Source organism: Macaca mulatta, chromosome 11, assembly GCF_049350105.2.
Source record: "Macaca mulatta isolate MMU2019108-1 chromosome 11, T2T-MMU8v2.0, whole genome shotgun sequence".
NCBI classification, from domain to species: Eukaryota; Metazoa; Chordata; class Mammalia; order Primates; family Cercopithecidae; genus Macaca; species Macaca mulatta.
The window spans coordinates 66,893,542-66,914,339 of NC_133416.1; the positions used below are offsets into that span (position 1 = coordinate 66,893,542).

The following is a 20,798-nucleotide window of genomic DNA, read 5'->3' on the forward strand; positions in this document are numbered from 1 at the left end:
TCACTTGTTAGGTACAAGGTAAGAAATATAATTACACAGACAAAAATGGATTATAGCAAATAATACCAGTTTGTCACCATATCTATACATGAAATAAATTCAAAATTATATAATTTTAGTGGTAATTACTGAATCAGAAAGAGTAAGATGTTATGTTTTAAAAATATTTACTATATAAAGTTTAATTATTGTGGCATAATAATACTGGGAGTTTTGTGAAGTATATCTTAATATTGATTCTAAATTCAAATGAATTTATTGTTATAAGGAGATATTTTGCATGTAAAATTCACAAGTTTTTGTGTAATTTTTATTAAATTACAATGTATATATATGGTCTACTTATTATAGTTTTGGAATTTACAAAGTAAACAATTGATTATCAACCTAAAATTCCTTCCATTTTAAACTACAATGTCAAGGTTCTCTGGTTAAATCACGTAACATTACAAGTGCTATCAGAATGACCTCAGACTATTTCTGTTCTGTTTTCTTTGGCCTTACTCATGTGATATTTTTTATACTTTAAAAACCTTTGCACTGCACTATGCTACTGTAGAACAATCTGATTTTTCTTGATTACATCTCAAAGTTGATTATACTGATTTAATAATAAGATAAATATAAGAATTTGTAAACTTAAATATTTTATTTTTAAAATAAAGAATCTGCAGGGATCTAATGTTTATTCATCTATATATTCTAATTTTTACTGTATTAAGTAGCAATATTAATATTATTAATTAGTGTCATTATTAATAATTATATTTTAATCAACTATTATGGGGTAACATAATTATAACATAGGGTTAGTGGTGATGCAAATGAATTTAACTAAATAATCTGTATGTAAAGGAGTCTTTAAATAGAACTTTGTAGCTTTAAGAGAAGAGTTAATAGTTAATTGTTAATGTTAATTAATATTAATTAATATTAACTATTAACAGTTATTACAATCAATAACAATTATTCATTCAACAATTGTTATTAATAACAATAATAGCAATTATTATTCATGTTGTTATCATTTCATTGCCAAACACTGTATGTATTGGTATTTTACAAATGTTAACTAGCTTAATTCAATAGTCAAATTTTTGGGGTAAATACTAGTATATGCTTTATTTTCAAGTAAAGAAGTTGGACAGAGAAGTGAAAAACTTGTTTCAAGGTTCATATCAAAGAACATACAAGAACTGATTATTAAACATTGGTTATATTTTTATAATATTTCTGATGTATTGTTAAACCTTAGATGCTTCACTGAAATTTTGCTCAATTTTTAATTAAGACATTTAATATAAATAGAATTTTAGTGTATTTATGTAAAAAATTTCAAGATATAACTTTATAAACACACACACATATGCATGCACACACACACGCACACACTCACACTCACATATATTTTTGTACCAAAAATGGAGGGAAACATCACTCAAAAGTTAAAAACAAGCTATTGGTTTGAAATCCCAAAGATGCTGGACTGAAATGAGTCTCTCTGATGTTTTGGCAGGAAATCCTCTACACCTTGAGAAATTTTACTTGGGACAGAAAATATAAGGGCAGGCACAAATAAAGGCAGGTGCCATAATTATAACATAGGGCTAGTAGTGATGTGAACAAATTTAACTAAATAATCTGTTTATATCTAAAGGGGCCTTTAAATAAAACCTTGGAGCTTTAAAAGAAGGTAAATAGCATTTTCAGCCAGTGCAATAGAAAGCTATATGTTATTAAGTCTTTCAGATATGAAGTGGGATATATTTTCCATTTTTCTAAACATGCATAAAAATATTTAGATGGTTACCATATTCTTTGATTCTTCTAGAAGTCAATCTTAAGATGTGATGCTTTCATGTGAAACCTGAAACAAGGTGATCTGGGGAACCAAAGACTCTAGGACTCTTGGTGCCAACAGAGCTACTCTGTGAGTATCCTTGGTGTGTAATGATGCTTTCTTCCATCTAGCTGTTGTAAGTCATGCTGTTTATGCAATTAGTAAATCTTACTGTGAATGGTAATATTGGCATGACTACTGTTTTAGTTCATTTTCTAAAATAGGACATACCTTAAACTTGGTACTTTTAGCTTCTAGTGTTTTCATGATCCAATATACTGTGTGATCTTGGTCAAGAGACTAAGTCTCAGTTTCTCTGTATATAAAAAGAAGCTAAATATAAACTTCCTTCATTAAAATGATTAAAAAGTAGTAAATGATAAAGTTTCAATAATATTAATAGAATTATATTCTATTTTTATTACTAACATGAATTCTGATTTTAAAATTAACGAGAAAGCTAGAGATATATACTTTTAGTTATTTACCTTTATCATTGACACTCTTTAAAAATCTACATTTTGAACAAAAATGATCATATTGGGGTTTTTTACATTCATATTTTGTTTGCAAAGGGCTTATCACTCACGAAGTTTTCACACTCATGATTCAATCTGATTTAATCCTTCATACAATCTTGGTTTAAAGCAAGTCAGGGATTTTAATCCTCACTGTGCAGATGAGAAAACTGATAACTGATGCTCAGCATTGTGTCTTGCTGAAGGCTGCATAACTTATAAGGGACTTAAAATTCAATGTTCTTATAACCAGTCTATACTATCTTCTCTAGACTGTTCTTATAACTAGTCTATACTCTTTCAAATAAATGTAAGCAACTGTATTCAACTGGTCAAATTTCTAGTTTTGCATTGGATTGCTACATATTTTAACTAGTTTATAAGAGTAGTGTGATAAATTTACAAAGTTATATTACCTGTTTGTTGCGAACAATTCCTAGACCAACTGTATGGCTGTATTCTGTCTTCTACCTCTGTTGTATCATGTACTCTATCTTCTACCTCTGTTGTATCATGTACTCTGTCTTCTACCTCAAGTTCATGAACAAATCTTGGTATATCTATGTAGTAAACAGAATAATGGACCCCACATCTTAAACTCTGCCGCTTCAGAATATTATGTTACATGGTAAGAGGAGAATTAAGGTTGCAGATGGAATTAAGGTTGCTAATTAGGTGACTTTGAAATTATCCCTGATTATGTGCATGGGCCCAGTGTAAATACCAGGATCCTTATAAGTGAAAGAGAGAAGGCAGCATGAAAGATACTCAGTCCAATCTTGACGGTTTGTTGATGTAGGAATGCAGCCAGAAGCCAAGGAATGCCAGTGGTGGCTTTCAGAGTATGGAAAAGCAAGGAAACAGATTCTGTCCTAAACCTTCCACTCACACCTTGATTTTAGTCCAGTGAGACCCATTTCAGACTTCTGACCTCTGAAATTGTAAGATAATAAATTTGTGCTGCTTTAAGCCATTGTATTTGTGGTTGTTTGTTACAGCAGCAACAGAAAAAGAATACAGCTCAACACTGTGAAATTATGGAGAGCCTCAGAGTAGAAACAGTGGTTTGTGCCAAGAGGTTACTAGGTCAGTCATAGCGGTATTTGCTGCTTTGATTGAATTTTTTGTTCCATGTTAAGTATGATCATAGGGCTAGGTTGTAATATGTCGTATGGTTCCTTTTGGATACATAGTTTGCTAAGGAAACCAGCTTACCCCTGCCTGTTCTTATGAAGAGTACAGAATATAGATCTTGGAGCATTTGGGTTCAAATGCTGCCTCTGATGCTTACTAATTATAATCTTTTTGAGCATCAGTTTTTTCATCTGTAAAATGAGGACAATACAAGTTCTTTATAGGGCTGTTGTGAGAATTAGCTATTAATTTGTGTTAAGTGCTTAAAATACTATTAATACTTGGCATATTGTAGGGACTAATTAAGTGGTAGCTATAATTATTACTAAATTATTCCTCAAATACTGTATTTTCTAGATTCATTTTCTTTATTCAGATCTAGATAGGAAAGTATCCAAAACTATCTCAAAGGGATGAGCGCCTTTGTGGTGGAGGCATTTTAGTATAATTACGTGAATTTTGTAATTTGATATTTTACTTAATTTTTTAAAACCTTTTGTGCTTTGAAATGCCTCTTCTTTGTCTGTTTTCATCATCATAAATATGTAGATGAAGCAAATTTGTATATTCTATAACCATTTCATTGACTTTACTTATTGTACTGTCTTAACTGTTTTATATTGTGAGTCTTTAGGTTAGTTTTGATGTTACTACTTCAGCATGCGAATATCTTGGTAGTAGGGAAAGTATGCAGCACCTTGTAATAAGAGATCCTAGATTAAAAATACTTCACAAGTGAGAAAAACCTAATCTGAATAGAGTTTTCAAAGACATTGTTGAGAGAGGAGTCTCTTAAGTGGATACATAGAAATGACTACTTCGGTCAGTGCCCCATTCTCTGTGTTTGACGGTGGTGGGTCTGCTTTAGGCCTGTTGGGAGCATATATTTGATCAGTCTTTTAGGCCTTCACCACAGTGGCTATATCCCAAGGGACAATATATTAATTAATTCAACCAACATGTGTTACATACCTCCTAATGCCAATAAACAAATAATGTCTGTTCAAGATGTTTCCAGCTTAGTGGGGAAGAACCAATGATCCCTGAAGTTAGGCAGGGTGGTAAGACCTGTTTACTCTTTCTAGCTACCCACACACAAAGGCCAGTTGCAGCATGCCATGATTTCTTATGCAGTTTTAAAACGTGCATTGCTCTTACAAAACAGTTTGTCTGTGCCTGTCTTTTGACACCCTAGGTTTTCTCTAGTACGAGGAAAAACAAAACAAAATACATTCCTTACATAGACACCTGAAATACAAGGAATCCCTTTAAATTGTGTACTTAAAAACTATAATCACAGGCCTATTGAGTCTGTGGTTAAGAAACAGATATCAATAATCACATAGTATGTTTTAGTAAAACGAGGTTTCTCTTTTTCCTCAAATACATGTGGTATCTTTGTGGTGTTTTTCAATCAATTCCTTCGATTTTCATTTTACAGTCTTACTTCTCCCACACTAAACTAATTGGCATCTCATTTACCTGGATAAAGCTAGAAATCACAGAAAATTAGGAGGAGCTTTCCCCAAGGCACTCAACGATGTGGAAATGGTTGGATCTTTGGGTAGCCTTGGAGAACCGTTTGAACACGGAAGCTACAAAGGATATCACTGTTTCTTCCCTATGTTTTCACTTGAATCCAGCAGTTAACAGAAGGGTAGCAGAGGAAAATAGGAACTATTTGACCAAAAAAATCACTGCAATGAGTTAGTGGAAGGTTTCAAGTGAATTATGTGCCAAATGCCTTCCCATGCCTTCTATGCCTTTCTGTGCCTTTCTACCTTGAAACTGCATCAATAAATCAGTACAGAGGTAAGCTGAGCATGCCCGGCTGTTAATATATCCTCCCTAATATTCCAGTAAGCCTCTCACTGTGTCCTCATTTCTTTCACATAGACTATGGATTGTGTGGGTTGGTATAAATGCTAACAATCAAATAATTAGGCTTTTTCTTTCATGTTGAGTTGGCCAGATTTACATATTTGGCAGTATCTTAAACTTAGGAAAGTTTTTAAATGTTCAGTCTTCTCCATTCATAACATGGTTCAGAAATAATGAATTGAGAGTTTCTGATATGAAATAATCCGTCAGATGTGGTAATGTGTCTATAAAAATATGGTTAAAATGAGTATAAATGGTTTTAGATACAGGGAAACATTTCTGTGATACTGTCTTGATAATTAAAATCCTAACATTACTTAACAGCTTTATGATGTGACAGCAGATGCCTAGAGTAGGTAGTTTTATTATTTTGGCTCGTACCTTTAGCTTATGTGAATGTATGTGGTGATCAATTAAATTATGCAAGATTTTATAATATATGACTTTGCTAATACTACTTTATAACTCTATTTTAGCTTTGACAATTCTGGTTTTAAAATATGCACACACACACACACACACACACACACACTCACACACACATATATAGCCTCCCGCTATGGGAAAGTGAATATTTAAAAAATGTTCTTAATTTATTTAGCAGGTATGAGTGCATATTTCTTACATGCATATATTGTGCAGTGGTAAAATCTGGGCTTTTAGTGTGCCCATAACTCAAGTGGTGAACATTGTATCCAATAGGTAATTTCTCAACCCTCATCCTCCTCCTAGCTTCCCACCTTTTGTAGCCTCCAATGTCTATTATTACAGCGAGTGACTGTTTGAGAAAAGTAAAGCTGCCTTATTTATCCCGGCATCCCTCCTGTACATAATATAATGGGTTTTGTGGCTAGCTACTCACTATATGTTGGTTAAATTAGTTATTTAATTAAACACAAGGAAAAAATGTATTCAGCTAGTCCCTTTGATTCATCTCTTTAATTCTTAAAATTGATGCGGAACTGGAGAATATTGCTTGGATATATGGTCAAATGGGGTTTCTCATTTGAACTTATCAAAACTTAGGCTTTCCCTTGTATGGGAAGAACCTGCTCTAGTAAAATTATCATACAATATAGACCAGATCAGAATCTGTCTCCTCCGTAGGAAGGCATATCTGGAAAAGGGAGAGCCCAGAATATTGCTGCATCAAGCTTGCTTAATTTTTTCTTGAAAATTCAGCTATCAGATGTGGAGTGGATTGAAGTGTTATTTTAACAGTAGTATCTGCATTAGGAAATATGAGGCCAGTATGTAGGTGAGAAGCCTGGGGGTTACAGAGGTTAGATACTTTGTTCAAGATGAGAAGTAGAGTATAGGTTTTACCCAACTCTTCTAATACTAAATCAAGGTGTTTTCTTGTCGTCGTTTTATTTTGTGGTTTTTGTTTTTGCTTTTGCTGCTGCTGCTTTTTTTTTTTTAAGAGCCCTTTAAATAATCCTTTTTTAAAAAGAATCCTTTAGATTTTTTTAAAAACATCTTTTTTAAAAGAATTTTATGCTGCATCATAATAGTAATAACTGGTGGTCCCGGGGGAATGACGTTTAGTGAACAGGCTGAGGTCTGTCACAGTGCCAGTCCAGGGCAAAAGAGGTCCATGTCCTCCATCTGCTGCTGAGGAGAACACCAAGAGAGTCTAGTCCCTGTGGGGAACCCAGAGGGTAATAAAAGCACTGAAGCCATGGGACTTTAACTTCTAGGGCATGGTTATGGCTTCTATAAACTGTCTTTGCCATGTAATTTTACATTGCTTTTTAAATTGTTTTATTCTGACATCATCATATGGAGGTTTTCTACTTTTATTTAAAATAACTTAAAATCCCAGTCTGGACAACATAGCCAGACCTTGTCTCTACAAAAACATTTTTAAAATTGTCCAGAGGTAGTGGCATGTATCTGTAGTCCCACCTACTGAGGAGGCTGAAGCAGGCTAGTTTGAGCCCAGGAGTTCAAGGCTGCAGTGAGCTTTGATTGCCACTGCATTCCATCCTGGGTGAAAGAGTGAGACCCTGTCACAAAATTGAAAAACACAATAAAATAAACTATGATAAAAATCCTAAAATAACAAAAGGTTACCTTAAGTTTTATTTAAGATGTAAATTTGTTTTGAGGTGTGGAAAGATCTCATGCCCTGTGAGATGTGACTGAGACAGTAGATTTAATGTTGCCTTAAACTTCGTTTATTTATATCTGGTTAATGACTAATGCCTTTGTAGTGTTTTTAAACCAGGAGAAATAATGACTTCTTATTTTACAAATAGCAGTAAAAAGTCAAAGCACATTAAGATACCTATTCTAGTGTAATTGGCAATAGCAACAGATGGAAACTACACACCCTATCATATTATGTTTTATAACATATTCTCTGGCATTCCTATGTGGAGGAGAAGTGGTTAGGTGGTTGGGTGGGTGGAAGATGCTTGTGGTATGTGGATGTTGGGAAGGGGAGGGGATATTGACCAGTTTTGAGTAGGAGCATGTTGTTGTCTGCATTCATGTTAGATGTACAATTTAGGCAAAGATTTGGGGTTTTGAGTAGAGAGATTGAAGGCTGGAATAACACTTGGAAGGCTACTAAACTTGTTGGTGCCTGTGGGAATTAGGGAAAGAAGATAGATTTAACTTCTCCAAGTAGAATTTACAAGGATTGGCAACTTTGGTTTCATTTTAGAGAAGAGGAGACATTTTTGCTGACTCTGAGACTTTGAGCTGAGTGGCAGAATGTTAGTGCATTTAATAGAAAGCTGTGGGACCACAGTGCAAGCTGAGAGTGATGGTGGGGAGCTAAGTGGAACCCAAGGTCCTGAGCTAGAAGAATATTTTTAAAGCACACTCTCTCTGAACTTGTTTCCTCTATTGGCTAAATACAGTAGTATCTTCTATTGAATGGATAATAGCTAAGAAAGTAAGGGTCTTAAATGTACCATGTACTCAAATCACCTTTCCAATAATTCTTTTCCATTAGTGAACTCCTGTTGTCAGCAAGAAGGAGGAATCTATTAAGGTGGTAGAATACTTGCATATTTAGGATCACCCTCCCCCAATTAGATTTTTCTAGGATGTATTAAAACTTTAAAGGAATTATTCTGTGAAAGCAAATTTGACTGATGGCATCTTTCTCTTATGCTTATCAAGGTTAAAAATGATTTCTTTTTACATTATAACTCTGAGAGATAATTAATGTGGATTGTTTTCTTCTGCTGTAAGCTAACTTTTAGCTCCATTGTAATTCTAGAATTTAGAAAATAGAATCACTGTTTGTACTACTCAGTGAAAGTTAGGATTATGGTACTGTTTCCAGGAAAAGAATAGAAAAAAATATTGTATCCAGATGAGAAAAGAAATGTGTTATATTATTTCCATTATGTTTGTGAGACCTTTGGTTTTTGTGTTTTCTGATTAATTTACTGCTGTTTTCCATTCACAAGATATATGTGAGCTTTCTGTTCTTTAGAATTTCTTGTACTTTTTATTCAGATGAAAAACTTGGATTTTGCACATTAATTCAGTTTTACTCCTTAGTTACAATGCGAAAAACATCATAATCTCACAAGGGAAATGTGTAAAATGCTTCGTGAAACTTGGGAATAATATTATAAATAAATCTATTGCCAAGAACTTATTGTCATGTTTTAAACATGGAATTAATAACCTGTTCCAAGGGCACACAGGCTATTTATCAAGGTTTTCTCTTAAGACTATCTGCATTTCCTTTCTCTCCTGTCCTCATATTATTGAAGAATTTTGGAAACCGGAAATTAAAAAAAAATCTCGCATGATCCTATTTTTGGAGTTACTTTTGAGAATTTATAACCTTGGCAAAAGTTAGTCACCTTCAGCCATTCTCTCCCCAGGGCTCCTGGTGAACAGGTCTGTTTTGCATTTGGCTTTTCTTTTCTCAAAGGTGCATGTAGAAACCACACTGTCTGTGTTTATCTTACATCTCACAGAATTTAGTTGCCCAACTTTAGTAATGTGATTTCTCTGTACTCTAAGTTATATTCTTATAAAAAAAGGTGAGTCAAATTGTTGAAGGTGTTAGTGTGATTACAAAGGTGACTAAAGTTAATATTAAACTCAGTTCATTCTATTTGCTATTTGTTTTACACCAGCAAACAACCCATAATTTGCTGCTTTAGGTGAATTTTAATTTTTGATATATTTGCTTAAAATGTTTATTTAACATGTTAAAGTAATATGATAGAAGAAATATCTTATGTGAAGAAAGATGAATTCTACATTTAGAAAGAAAATATGTAATTTATAATTTGAACTCTTTAAACTTTTCGAACATGCACACTAGACTTAACAGACCCTGGTTTTATCAGTGGATAGTATTTTTTGAGGATTTTATATTGTAACGACAGTAAGCAAAATAATACAAAATAAGTACAAAATACATTTTTCAAACTCCTGTCAATTTTGTTCTTTATAGATCTTATCAAACTATTTTCTTGATAACAATGTTTACATATCAAAAGTATGTCTTTGTATTTCTCTTCTTGTTTAACTTTAGAATATTTTGTAATAATACTAGCTAAAACAGTTAACTTATACATATGGGAGCCTTTTAAAATTATTATTCTTGATGTAATAAATAACATATTAACTGAATAATGTTGATGATAATTTCTGTACATAAAATTGAGTCTTGTCATATTATCAATATAAAAAAGTAGTTGATAAAGCAAACAATATTATTGAAATTTTATTCTTTTACCCTTTTTAAAAAAGAAACTACTTTGAGGTATATGTACAGGGTACAAAATGAAGTTATTCGTTGGTTAATCACTTATATTACATTTTAGTAATTTTACCCCAAATAAATGTATTGAACACTCATTAGCCACTAAGCACCTTGTTTCATTGGGACAAAGAAGCATTTGAAGATTTCTCAGTAAATATATAGACTGCTTTTGATTGTCAGATATATTATATAATTGTGAAATTCATAGTACAATTTGTTCACTGTGTTAAAATCTCAGTTTATGTCTAATTTTGTACTAGGGTAAAATTTCTTTATGCTTTTATTTCATTTTAGTTTTTAAGCTTAAGTTTTCAGTAGAAATGATAGAAACATACCACATATTTTGTAAAAGCATTTAATTTATTTGGTTAAATAAATTAGATAAAATTTCTAGAAGTTATTTGTGTTATTACCTGTTTATTATTATTTAATAATTATACACATTTAGAAATGCAGCCTTCCCAAATCTTTGGGAAGCATATTTTACAAGTGGCAACTGCTTAGTGCTTAGATGTAAATAATAGCATCTTTCACAAAGGAAATCAGATATTTCTCTTCCACTGATAGAGGGAGTCTGGCATGCTGTTTGATAGAGAGGAACATAGGCCTCAAATCTGGACAATCTAGAGTCGGAATCCGGGACCCAATATTTCACAGCTATGTGAAATAAGTAATCAAAACTCTGAGCTTCAGTGTCCCCATAGGAAAATATTTATCATAATGTCTATCATGTATCATTTAGAGAATAGGGTAATAGGTATAAATTATTTGGCACAATGGTTACCTAGAATATGAAAAGTATTTAATAAATTACAGCACTGCATTTTTCCAAAGGTTATTGTAATTTCTTCAAACACAAAGATGGTACTAATGATCTATCACCAGATTCACCCTCACACAGGGCTGGGGACTCTTTGGGGCAGAGAACAGGCATTTACAGAATGGCTGACCATGTAGGGAGTGTTATGTGTGATCAGGAAACAGATTAAACTGGCTGGCCTACAAGAGATTCAACACTTTGACCCTGGCCTCTTTATTATTGTTCGTAACTTACAAAGTTACCTAGTCTCAGACTCAGTGAAAAGTCACTCAACTATTAATTTATATAGTACAGCATTTTTGCAATATGCTTTATGCATATTAAATCACATGATGGAAAATGTGCTTGAAAATGTGGCTACATCAACATAACACATGAGAAGGTTAAATTTAGCAGTTCACATTGCCAGTCTTGGCCACCTTCTTTGACCTATGATATAATTTAAGCCAAGCTTACTTTAGACTTTGAAAAGTATCAACTAATTGTGCATGTCAAAGCAGGTTCTTGAAAAAGAGAAAGAACTAACTTTCCCCTATTTGAGAGAAGAGAGAGGGAAGGGCAAAGCAGAGTCTCTGGAGATATGTGTGTAAGTTTGCTTGTGGCTAAAAGTTAATGATCAGTTGCCTCTGTTCTTAGCCCTGAGCCAGGAGAAAAGTGTCAAACGCGGGTTCTCTCTCTATTCAGGTAACTTTAAAAATGATACAAATCGTATTCATGTTCATTGTAGTTTAGATTATAGAGGTGATTTTTTTTTTTCCTTTAGTGTCATGTGATTTCATGCTCTAAGTATATTGGAATAACAGTGAAAAACTTTATATATGCTGGCTAATGTAATAAAAAATATTTTATTTTTGAAGTATTCCAAGTTAAGGCTAAGCAGAGATTCTGTATTATATTAGATGGGAAGATAATTTTTACATGTTTTTATGAAACTATCAATTGTGGTTCTTAATCCTACTGGCTGAAAGATGTATTAATCATAATTATTTAAAATAAGGTACATTATATAGTGTGCCAAGTCTTGGCTAGTAAGGAAAATTTTAAAAATTTTTAACATTGACATTCTGAAAATAAGACTAAATCTTTAATCATTAAATTATTTGTATTTCATATTATAATGCCAAAAGTAACCTATTTTTCCTATTCTGAATCATTGTGTTTTATAACTGCGTGTGTGTACTTTGTTGGAAAAAAATAGTAAAAATAAATTGATTTTTATTATAGGACTTAGGTAATTTCATTCCAAAACATTTGGGATAGTATTACTACTTCTCATTTAGATACACACCAAAGCCATGCTGACAGGTTCATAATTTCACATATTCTCAGGTGTTGATGAGCAATGATTTTATTTTTGTATTCCTCCATTCAGGAGGTTTAAAGGTACGGACAGCAGGCCGGACCAGCACCAGGCCTGTATCAGGGAGACAGACTTTCTTATCTCCCATCTTGTGTGGAGTACTTAGAGCCCCCTCTACCACGCAGAGCATGAACTTCTGCTTCATTGACTACTTCCAGTCCCACATTCCAGCAGGCTCAATGCTGTGTTTTCCAGTGTTGTGTTGGAAAACCATGCTGTGTTTTCCCTCTGTTTCTGGGCAATGGAGATGCTTCTTCTTGTTGATACTGTTATTATGATCACCATTTAGGTTAGATATTTAATTTGTTTTTTGCTTTTCAGATTTTTTTATCATCATGTGCTTGCAGCAGAGAGGTTACATTCACATGTGAATTTACAGCAACATGTTGATTCTTTGGCTGACTTTGGACTAAAGGTGGATAGCAAATTATCAAATATAAAGTGCATCGCAGTTCTGTATTGCCTATTGCAATTAGATATGCATTGAATTCTAATTGTGTGGGTTGCAAACATGACATTCTTATATAATAATCAAAGAGCTTATTTGTGTTCGTACCTGGATGGAAGGCTGTGCCATCTCTCTATCAAGATAGTTCTGTAAGTGTACTTTATAGTAGTCCAAGGACTTTAATTCAAATGCAGTTTTGGATCTAGTCAGCTATTTGACCCGAGCTTTAACAAAGCCATAGAATTCTCCACTCTAAAGCATAAAAGAGTTGACTTTGACTCAGGATATTTTGTAGGCTAAAGTCTCATTTCCATCACTTCTATGATAAAATAACTTACAAGGTTCTTACGAAATTTATAATTTTGAGCAGTATATTAAACATGTCAGAATGATTTTGCCACATAATATTTCCACGTATAATGAAGCTAACCTCTTGAACAAAACGTTGATCATTTTATATCTGAGTGTAGAAGAACATTTGCTGAAATTGATGAATTGGTTTTGGCATAATAAATATTGAGCTGTTGTTTTTGACAATAATTGACAAATAGATTCAGTTATTTCTTAAAGTTGATTCTAAAATATACTAGTAAGAATATGTCATAACAAAGAATAAGTGCTGAAATTGAGACTCCCATGATGTTGAACAAAATTAAGCCCTAGCTCAGTAAGGTAGGACACTGTGTTACTTATAGTTTAGACAAGTTGTCAGAGAATATGTTTTTTTTGTTTTTCTGGGGTTTTTTTGTCCACAAGTAATCTCTAGTAATTTTTGTTAGCAATAAAATATTTACCTGAGCATTTAATTAGTACACTTTCTTCTCTTTTGTGCAGCCTAACATCATAGAAGGAGTGAAAAACTGTCTCATATAACCCAAAGGACATTAACAAAGATGAATAAAATATTGCAATATTCATTTCTTACCCATAACACTGAACTTAATATTGAAGCAGGTTTATAAAGATGACACTGCATGTTTAATTCTGTGTATCAGTTCTTCAAATGTCTTAAGTCTCTATTGATCTTTGCTGTGCTACTTGTTGGAACATCATTGGTTATCTAACTGGAAGAGGGCATTTATTTATCTGTTAGTTCTCCAAGGATATCCTCATCTCTCTTGAGAAGAATTTTTGCAAATATTCTTTTGGATTTTTTTACTCTTTGCTTGTCACTTGATGAAATCATGCTCATCATTCAAGGCTCAAGTAACCAAAATATTTTTATGATCTCAGTCTGGTTTAGTTATGCTGCCTTATACAATAGTTATCACTTTAGAGCAGTTTTTCCCAACTAGATTTTGATGAGAAAATTATTCCCTAATGACCTAAGCCTTACACCTGATTTATCCATTTTATGTGTTAACTTTTCTCTTTTGCATTATGTTGCATAATATTTATGTAATATTAGAAGAACTAAGAAAATAGCCACTAAAACAATTTTCCATTTTTAGGGATTCAGATAATTCTAGCTGAAAAGCTGCCATAGAGTGTTATATTCTTTTTTCCTTGTTATTATCTCTAAAAAGATTATATACTCCATGAAGGCATAGACTATATCTTGTTTCCTCTTTATACCCGTAGTGCTAGCACACTGGACTTCTGCCACATAGGAGTCGTTTGATAAATATTTGTGAATTAAATGATAGAAAGAGGCTTTCTTCTTCTCGCAAAACTTTGTTGATAGAACTGTTTAAGGTGACGGGTAATCCATATCACTGGGTCCAAAGAGCTTAGATTACACATGAACTAGTGCTGATATTTGAAAGGGCCAGTCAGGTGGGGAAAGCAGAGGAAATCTGAACTGTGCTGATATTTTTTTGTCAGCCCACCAATGTTATATGTATAGATAGCAGGCCTGTTTACGTTAAGTCAAAATTCTCTACAGTCTTATCAGCTCTCTAAAGTAAGAGGTGCTGGGAAGAAGGTGCAGAAAAGAGGAGCAGCTTGGCAGAAATAAGGCAGGAGATCTATGTTCCAATAAAAAGGGCTAAAATTTAGGCCACAATTTCCGTCCTTTGGGAACTGGAGTGAAAACCAACAGTCAAGATAGAAGTCATGCTACAGAGATAGGAGTACATTTGGGAATGCTGTTACTCATGTGATATTCTGGTATCCCAGATCACAATGGATACAATGGGACAGAAGATAGATCAGATTCAAACATGCTAGAGGGTTTAGGACTTCTAAAATGCTAAGACTCAGTTACAGTTGTCTCATAAAGTGGTAGGTCTGATCCTCATCTCTCAGATCATCTTACCCACAGCTAAGCAAGTCTGGGTCAACGAGGGCAATGATGGAACAAGGCTGTATGCCAGTCATTATTCAGCAGACTAGTTTGTTTCTTCATAGCATGGTGATGACAAGGGTCCCAAGACATCCTTAAGAACTAGCAAGAGAGGACAGGCTCAAATGCACAAATGGTTTCAAATATCTACTTATTTCATATTTTCATATTTCTTATTGTCTTATTCACTGGTCATAGTATTCCGGGCTGAGTCTTTGTATACCCCCAGAATACCCAGTGTGATTGAATTTGGAGATGGTGCCTTTGGGAAGTAATTAAGTTGTGATGGTAGCATCTTGTTCTGATGAAATCAGTGTCCTTATGAGGCAACAGAGAACTTGATCTCTCCCACTGTCTTCTTGGACAGAGGAAGGCTAAGTGAGCACACAGCAAAAGAGCCCTCAACCTCACCTGACCATGTGGCACTCAGATATCAGACTTGCAGCCTCCGGAAGTGTGATAAAACAAATTTCCATTGTTGAAGCCACCACTGTATTTTGTTACGGCAGCCAGGGCAGACTGGCATACACAGCAGATCACATGTTTAAGCCTCAAAGTAAAGGTAAAAGGAAAATGTTAAAAGAGGAAGATAGAGAGGGGAAGCATTTGTGGCCTGTTTTGTTATCAACCATAATTTTACCACAGTCTGAAAAAATACAATGCATGATGTAATAAAATCTGTGTAGGGATTACACATTAATGAACTATGCTTCTTTTTATATAAAATAATTTAAATGAACACTTTTAGAAAAAAAAATGAACTGGGTCAGATGTTCTGATGTTATTTAGCACTTCCACTTTCCACATCATGCACTTACATATTAAGTATACTTCAGGACTATTATGTGTTTACTAGTTTTGCAGCTATTGCAGATTCCCCAGTTATATATAAAGCCAAATGACTAAATATTTCTTTAAATCTTTCTTCACATAATCTGTTCAAAAATTAAATTTTTTATTATTTCATTGCCAATTGACCTTCAGGCAAACTGTCAAGAAATTTATGAGGGTAACAGCTTGAATATGTGTACCCAAGTGTCTCTTGGGTAAAATATGACTTATGGCTTTCTTGCTTCTGAAATGATTAAGTCTCAAAACCTGAAGTTGACAGCAGAGTCATTGTACAGATTGATGTTCTCAATGACTAACATTTGACAGAATTTGCTTCTGATTTATAATGCTTCTAGGTAAAAACAATTTACTTCATTTTTTAGTATTTTTACTGTGTTCTTTCACTAATTGGATAAAAAAATAAATTTTTATATTGAATATATTTGCATTTTGAGTAAACTAATATTTTAAATTGAACTTTTATTTTTTAAAGTACAATTTTTATTTTTTTAAGTATGCTGGCATGATTTCTGCCCTTTTCTTTTTTGATGTGAAGTAGTTCCTGATTTTTTTTAATTGTAGCTAACAGCAAACTATTACTCATATAAAATCTGTTTAGTAATAATTGGATTTTTTTTTACCATTTTTTTCATTCAAGCATGTCAAATGGATGTGAAGAACAATTATAAACAATTAGGTACAACCCCCACTAACAAACTTTATAATTTCTGGAAAATAGAGAACTAATAAATCGCTTTTTTCTTACTCCTCAATTACTCTAAATTATTATAATTTTTTTTAAGAATTAAAGTATGCCACATTAAAGAAGGAAACAAAATGCAAAAAATAGAGAGTGTAGATAATACATAATTCCTTCCTAGAGTATTTTTATCTACTAAGTAGGTAAAGGGACATATTTTTATTTTATGTTTCCTATATAATTTATACTTTCTACCTTATGAAAATGTTACTTAAAATCTTTCGCTAAATGCAAAAGTTTAAGTAACATTTGCATAAGGTAGAAAGCATATTAACAAAATTAATATCCAGAGGACTACCATTCAACTGAAGAATTTACTAGAATATCACTTGAAATGAGTTTATTCCTCTCCTGTTTCATCTGCACCCTGTTTCATACAGAGACAGCTTATTTTAAACTTTATTATGTTTTAGCTCATTGCATGTGTGTGTGTGTGTTTTAATATAGTGCTTAGTGTTTTTTCTTATAATAGAAAGATTTAATGAATAGTTGTGAATTTTTGATACTTTGAATTTATAATGGAATCTAGGATGAGATCTTTTGAGTGCAGTCTTTTTGTGAACTGCATTTTCCTTTCTAGTAAAAAGACAAAATCAGGGTTTGTGTGTGAAGAGGTTGGTCCAATGCATCATTATTGGCTAGGCCAGAGGCATATTGGAAGGGGTGACACGTAAGCTGGAAAAATTTGAAAATCGAACATTGAAATATTAAAGAGATTTTTTTAAGGAGCTCTTAAACCTTGCATACAAATGTTTATTAACAAAGCTAGTGGTATTTATAGCTTACTCCAAATTGGAACTTATTCCAAACTAAACATGTTATCTTCTTTTACCTAAAACTTGTCTCAATAAATAAATGGTTTCAGCGAGACTTTCAGGTCAAATATCTGTCTCATTCTCAATCCCTCTCTTTTCTTCCACTAGTTTTAGCATCCATCTTCCAAGTACAGTAAGGTTCTAGTTCCTTAATTGCTCTCAAATCTTCCCTCTTGTCTTTCCACAAGGCTACTGTTTTGTCATGGCTTTTCTAGATTACTTGCAGTAGAATCTAATAGTTTGTTGCTATAACCTCTGTCTTCAACTGTATTCTTTACCCTATCTCTTAAATGCAAACTAGCCAAATCATTCCCTTACTCGAAAACCAGTAAGTAATTTTGAAAGTTTTAAGAAAAATGTGCTTTGTGCTTTTCTACCCTCACTTGTTTCCAACTACATAGGTCATGGTGCCATGGTGTCCCTTACTTCTAGGACATACAAATATTATAGGATCCTTGGGTGTCACTTCACCAGCCAGAAACCTCTGTGGCTGGTGGTGCCTTTGCCCGTTTTTACTGGAGTCTGGTGGGCTCATTCCATCCACTTGGCCTGGCAGGCTGCACTTGGCTTGCTCTGCTGGCCTGAATCTCATACCTGCCAAGGGTGAGCCAGGTGTGGAGCAGCGAGGGGCATATGAGTGAGCAAGCATGGGGCTTAGCCACTGCACACAGCCAGGCATGCTGGCTGAGGTCACAGCCCTGGCTCAGGGAACTCCCAGGTCTGGGCTCCCTGAAGGGCCATAGCTCCTCCCTCCCTCTCTCTTCTCTCCTTCTTGTTGCCTGCAACATGGCGGGGAAGGGGTGTGTTTTAGCCCTGTTTGTGTTACAGCTTTTATCCCCACCATTCAGCAGGTCTGAGTTTTTGTCCTGTGTCCAGGAAGAATGAGGTATGTGGACAAATGGAGGGTGAGCAAGGGGAAGAGGAGTTTTATTGTGTAATAGAACAGCTCAGAGGAGACCCGCAGTAGGTAGCTCCTCTCTGCAGCCACAGTATCCTGATGAGTGTTCATCTCTTAGCAGAGAGGATACTCTGAAGTGGGTAACTGCTCTCTGCAGCTAGTAGTTCCGATGTCTGCTCAGCTCTCTTCAGAGAGGAGACTCTTCTACACAAGCAGGTTGTCCCATCATCTCTTTGAGTCTAGCTGAGTCCAGGGTTTTTATGGGCTTTGGATGGGAGGAAGTGCCTCCTGATTGGTTCATGGGCAGCCACAGGTGGGCACGGAAAAAGCACCATAATTTCCCATTCTGGTCCTTGGGTCTGACAGCCTGGCACCCAAGCTTTAGGCCTTCCCCAGCTTGAAGGTGGAGTTTCACCTGGAACCCATCCCTTTCTATCCAGGAGTCTGTCTGTCTCCTGAAGCTGTTCATGATGCCCAGGCTGCTTGTGCCAACGGGTGGCTGCAAGCTAGTGCTGAAGCTACCCTCAGCCCCCACTTTGCCTCCCTCCTGTGCTTGTTGATGCCCAAAGTCCAGGGGGGCTGAGGTGGCAGGGGGCTGGCATGTCAGTGCTGCCCTGAGCAAAGACACACCCAACTAGGTTCCAACAGTGTGCAGGCTTGGCCTCATCTTTGCTCCAAGATCAGAACAGGCACCAGGAACAGAGGGAAGCCAAGCTGTGGGAGCAGGCATTTCTGAGCCTGCAGGGACAGAGGGGCCTTTCTAGGCCCCCAAGAGTGCACAGATGCCAGTGTCCGCAGTGTGACTTGAGTGGCTGCAGCTGCACCTAGGAAGGTGGGCTCCTGCCTGCCCCCAGCTCCCAAGAGCACAGGGATGCCTGGGTCCCCAGCCATGGCTCGGTGGCCACAGCTGCTCCCAGGGAGTGCAAGACTTCTGCCTTGCCAAGTCAGAAAGGAGCGGAGCTTCCACCTATTCCCGGCTATTTGGAGCCCCAGATGTACCCCTCCCACTGCAGCTGGCATCATGCCAGTGGCCACTATAGAAGGGCCACCACTGCCATCATCAACTGGTATTTTTTTTGTTACCTATTTCACCCTACTCCCAATTTCACCCTACCTGAACTCATCCCAGGAGTTAATCCCATTCTTCAAGACAGTTCAAACAGTTCAGTGCAACCTTAACTCTTCTTGTTCTAATTTCTTGACTATCATTATCTAGGTTAGGTTATTCTCTTTGCCCCATAGAAATCTGAACTTACCTGTCTCAGGAAGTTTATCATATGATGTAATTATCTACTTTATAATTACCTCCTACATTTTGTCCTTTTATAGAAAGGAAACTATCTCTTACGTCTTAGTCATCTTTGTATTTCCAATGTGTGGCACAGTCTTTGGCATAAAATGAAATACCAAATAAATATTTGGTGAGTGAATGAATGAATGAATGGATGAATGAATGCTGGAGACACCAAGACATTAAGTACAATGTTCTACCTTGATTTCATCATAAGGGCAGAATTAGAATTAAGAAAGAAGCATGGTAAGGGTTACCTCTAAGTATAAAAACCCAAGGTAGAAAGTTATTGCCACTAAAATGATCATTTCAGAGACAGGCAGGATCTGTAACTGAAGACCAGCACAGTTAGTTATTCCATAACTCCCAGCTGTGGAACTTATTCATGTTAATCATTTTTACAATGCTCATGTGTTTTTCCACAGTAATTAGTAATAACCTGAAAAATAAAGGCATTTTCTGCCTGACTTTACTGGCATCAAGGAAAAGCAAGTTAGAAAGGCTATCCCACTTTGCAGTCAAAACGTCCAAGAACAGAACTTTTACAAAGGATAGAGAGGCAAAAGACAGGAAAAGTAGAAACCAGTCCAAGTCTGTGGGATTCGTAGCCAAGAAAGAATGAAACAGTGCATCACTGAGGTGGTCCTGAGAGCTTCCAAGAGTCTGGGGCCGAACGTCACAGAAGATAGAGGACTTTTTCCAATGTAGTGTTTTCAAGATATTATTTAACCAGATTTGAAAAATAGCCTTGGAATGTATAGGCATTATGTCTAGTCTTATTTCTTTTAGACTGAAAATGAGTTATCTTGATTGCTATTGTGTTTTGGATCGAGAAGGAGGCAGGTAGGAGAGAAGGAGGTTCTTTAGCCTCTACTCTTCAGAATAAGTAAAATGAAAATTTCTCCACCTCTTATATTCTTGGCCACTCTCTACTTGCAGACTTTTTTTTTTTTTTTTTTTACCTCTATCCCTGAATGATTAATCTCTATTATAATATTGTATTTATTTTCTTTATATAGAATGCAATCTATAATTATCTTATTTATATTTTTAACTTTCTCATTGCCTCTCTCCTCTACTAAAATATGTATTCATATTTTGTTTAGCCCTGTAGCCACAGTGCTTGACAAATAATAGGCTTTCAATTGATATTTGTTGAACAAATGAATAG

General features: G+C 34.9%; 1 protein-coding gene across 9 annotated transcripts in view; it reads left to right on the top strand.

The window, feature by feature from the left end:
- The window catches only part of SLC16A7 (solute carrier family 16 member 7), a 180,520-nt gene that overhangs the window by 59,175 nt on the left and 100,547 nt on the right, over positions 1–20,798 (top strand). For 7 of the 9 annotated variants that reach the window (XM_077953197.1, XM_077953199.1, XM_028829683.2 and 4 more), the window contains one exon: positions 1,832–1,930. The gene's annotated coding sequence lies outside the window, so the exon portion shown is untranslated. Of the gene's footprint in view, positions 1–1,831; positions 1,931–11,366; positions 11,625–12,621; positions 12,716–20,798 lie in introns of those variants that run through there. The other 2 variants (XM_077953202.1, XM_015152155.3) reach the window with 2 other exon arrangements.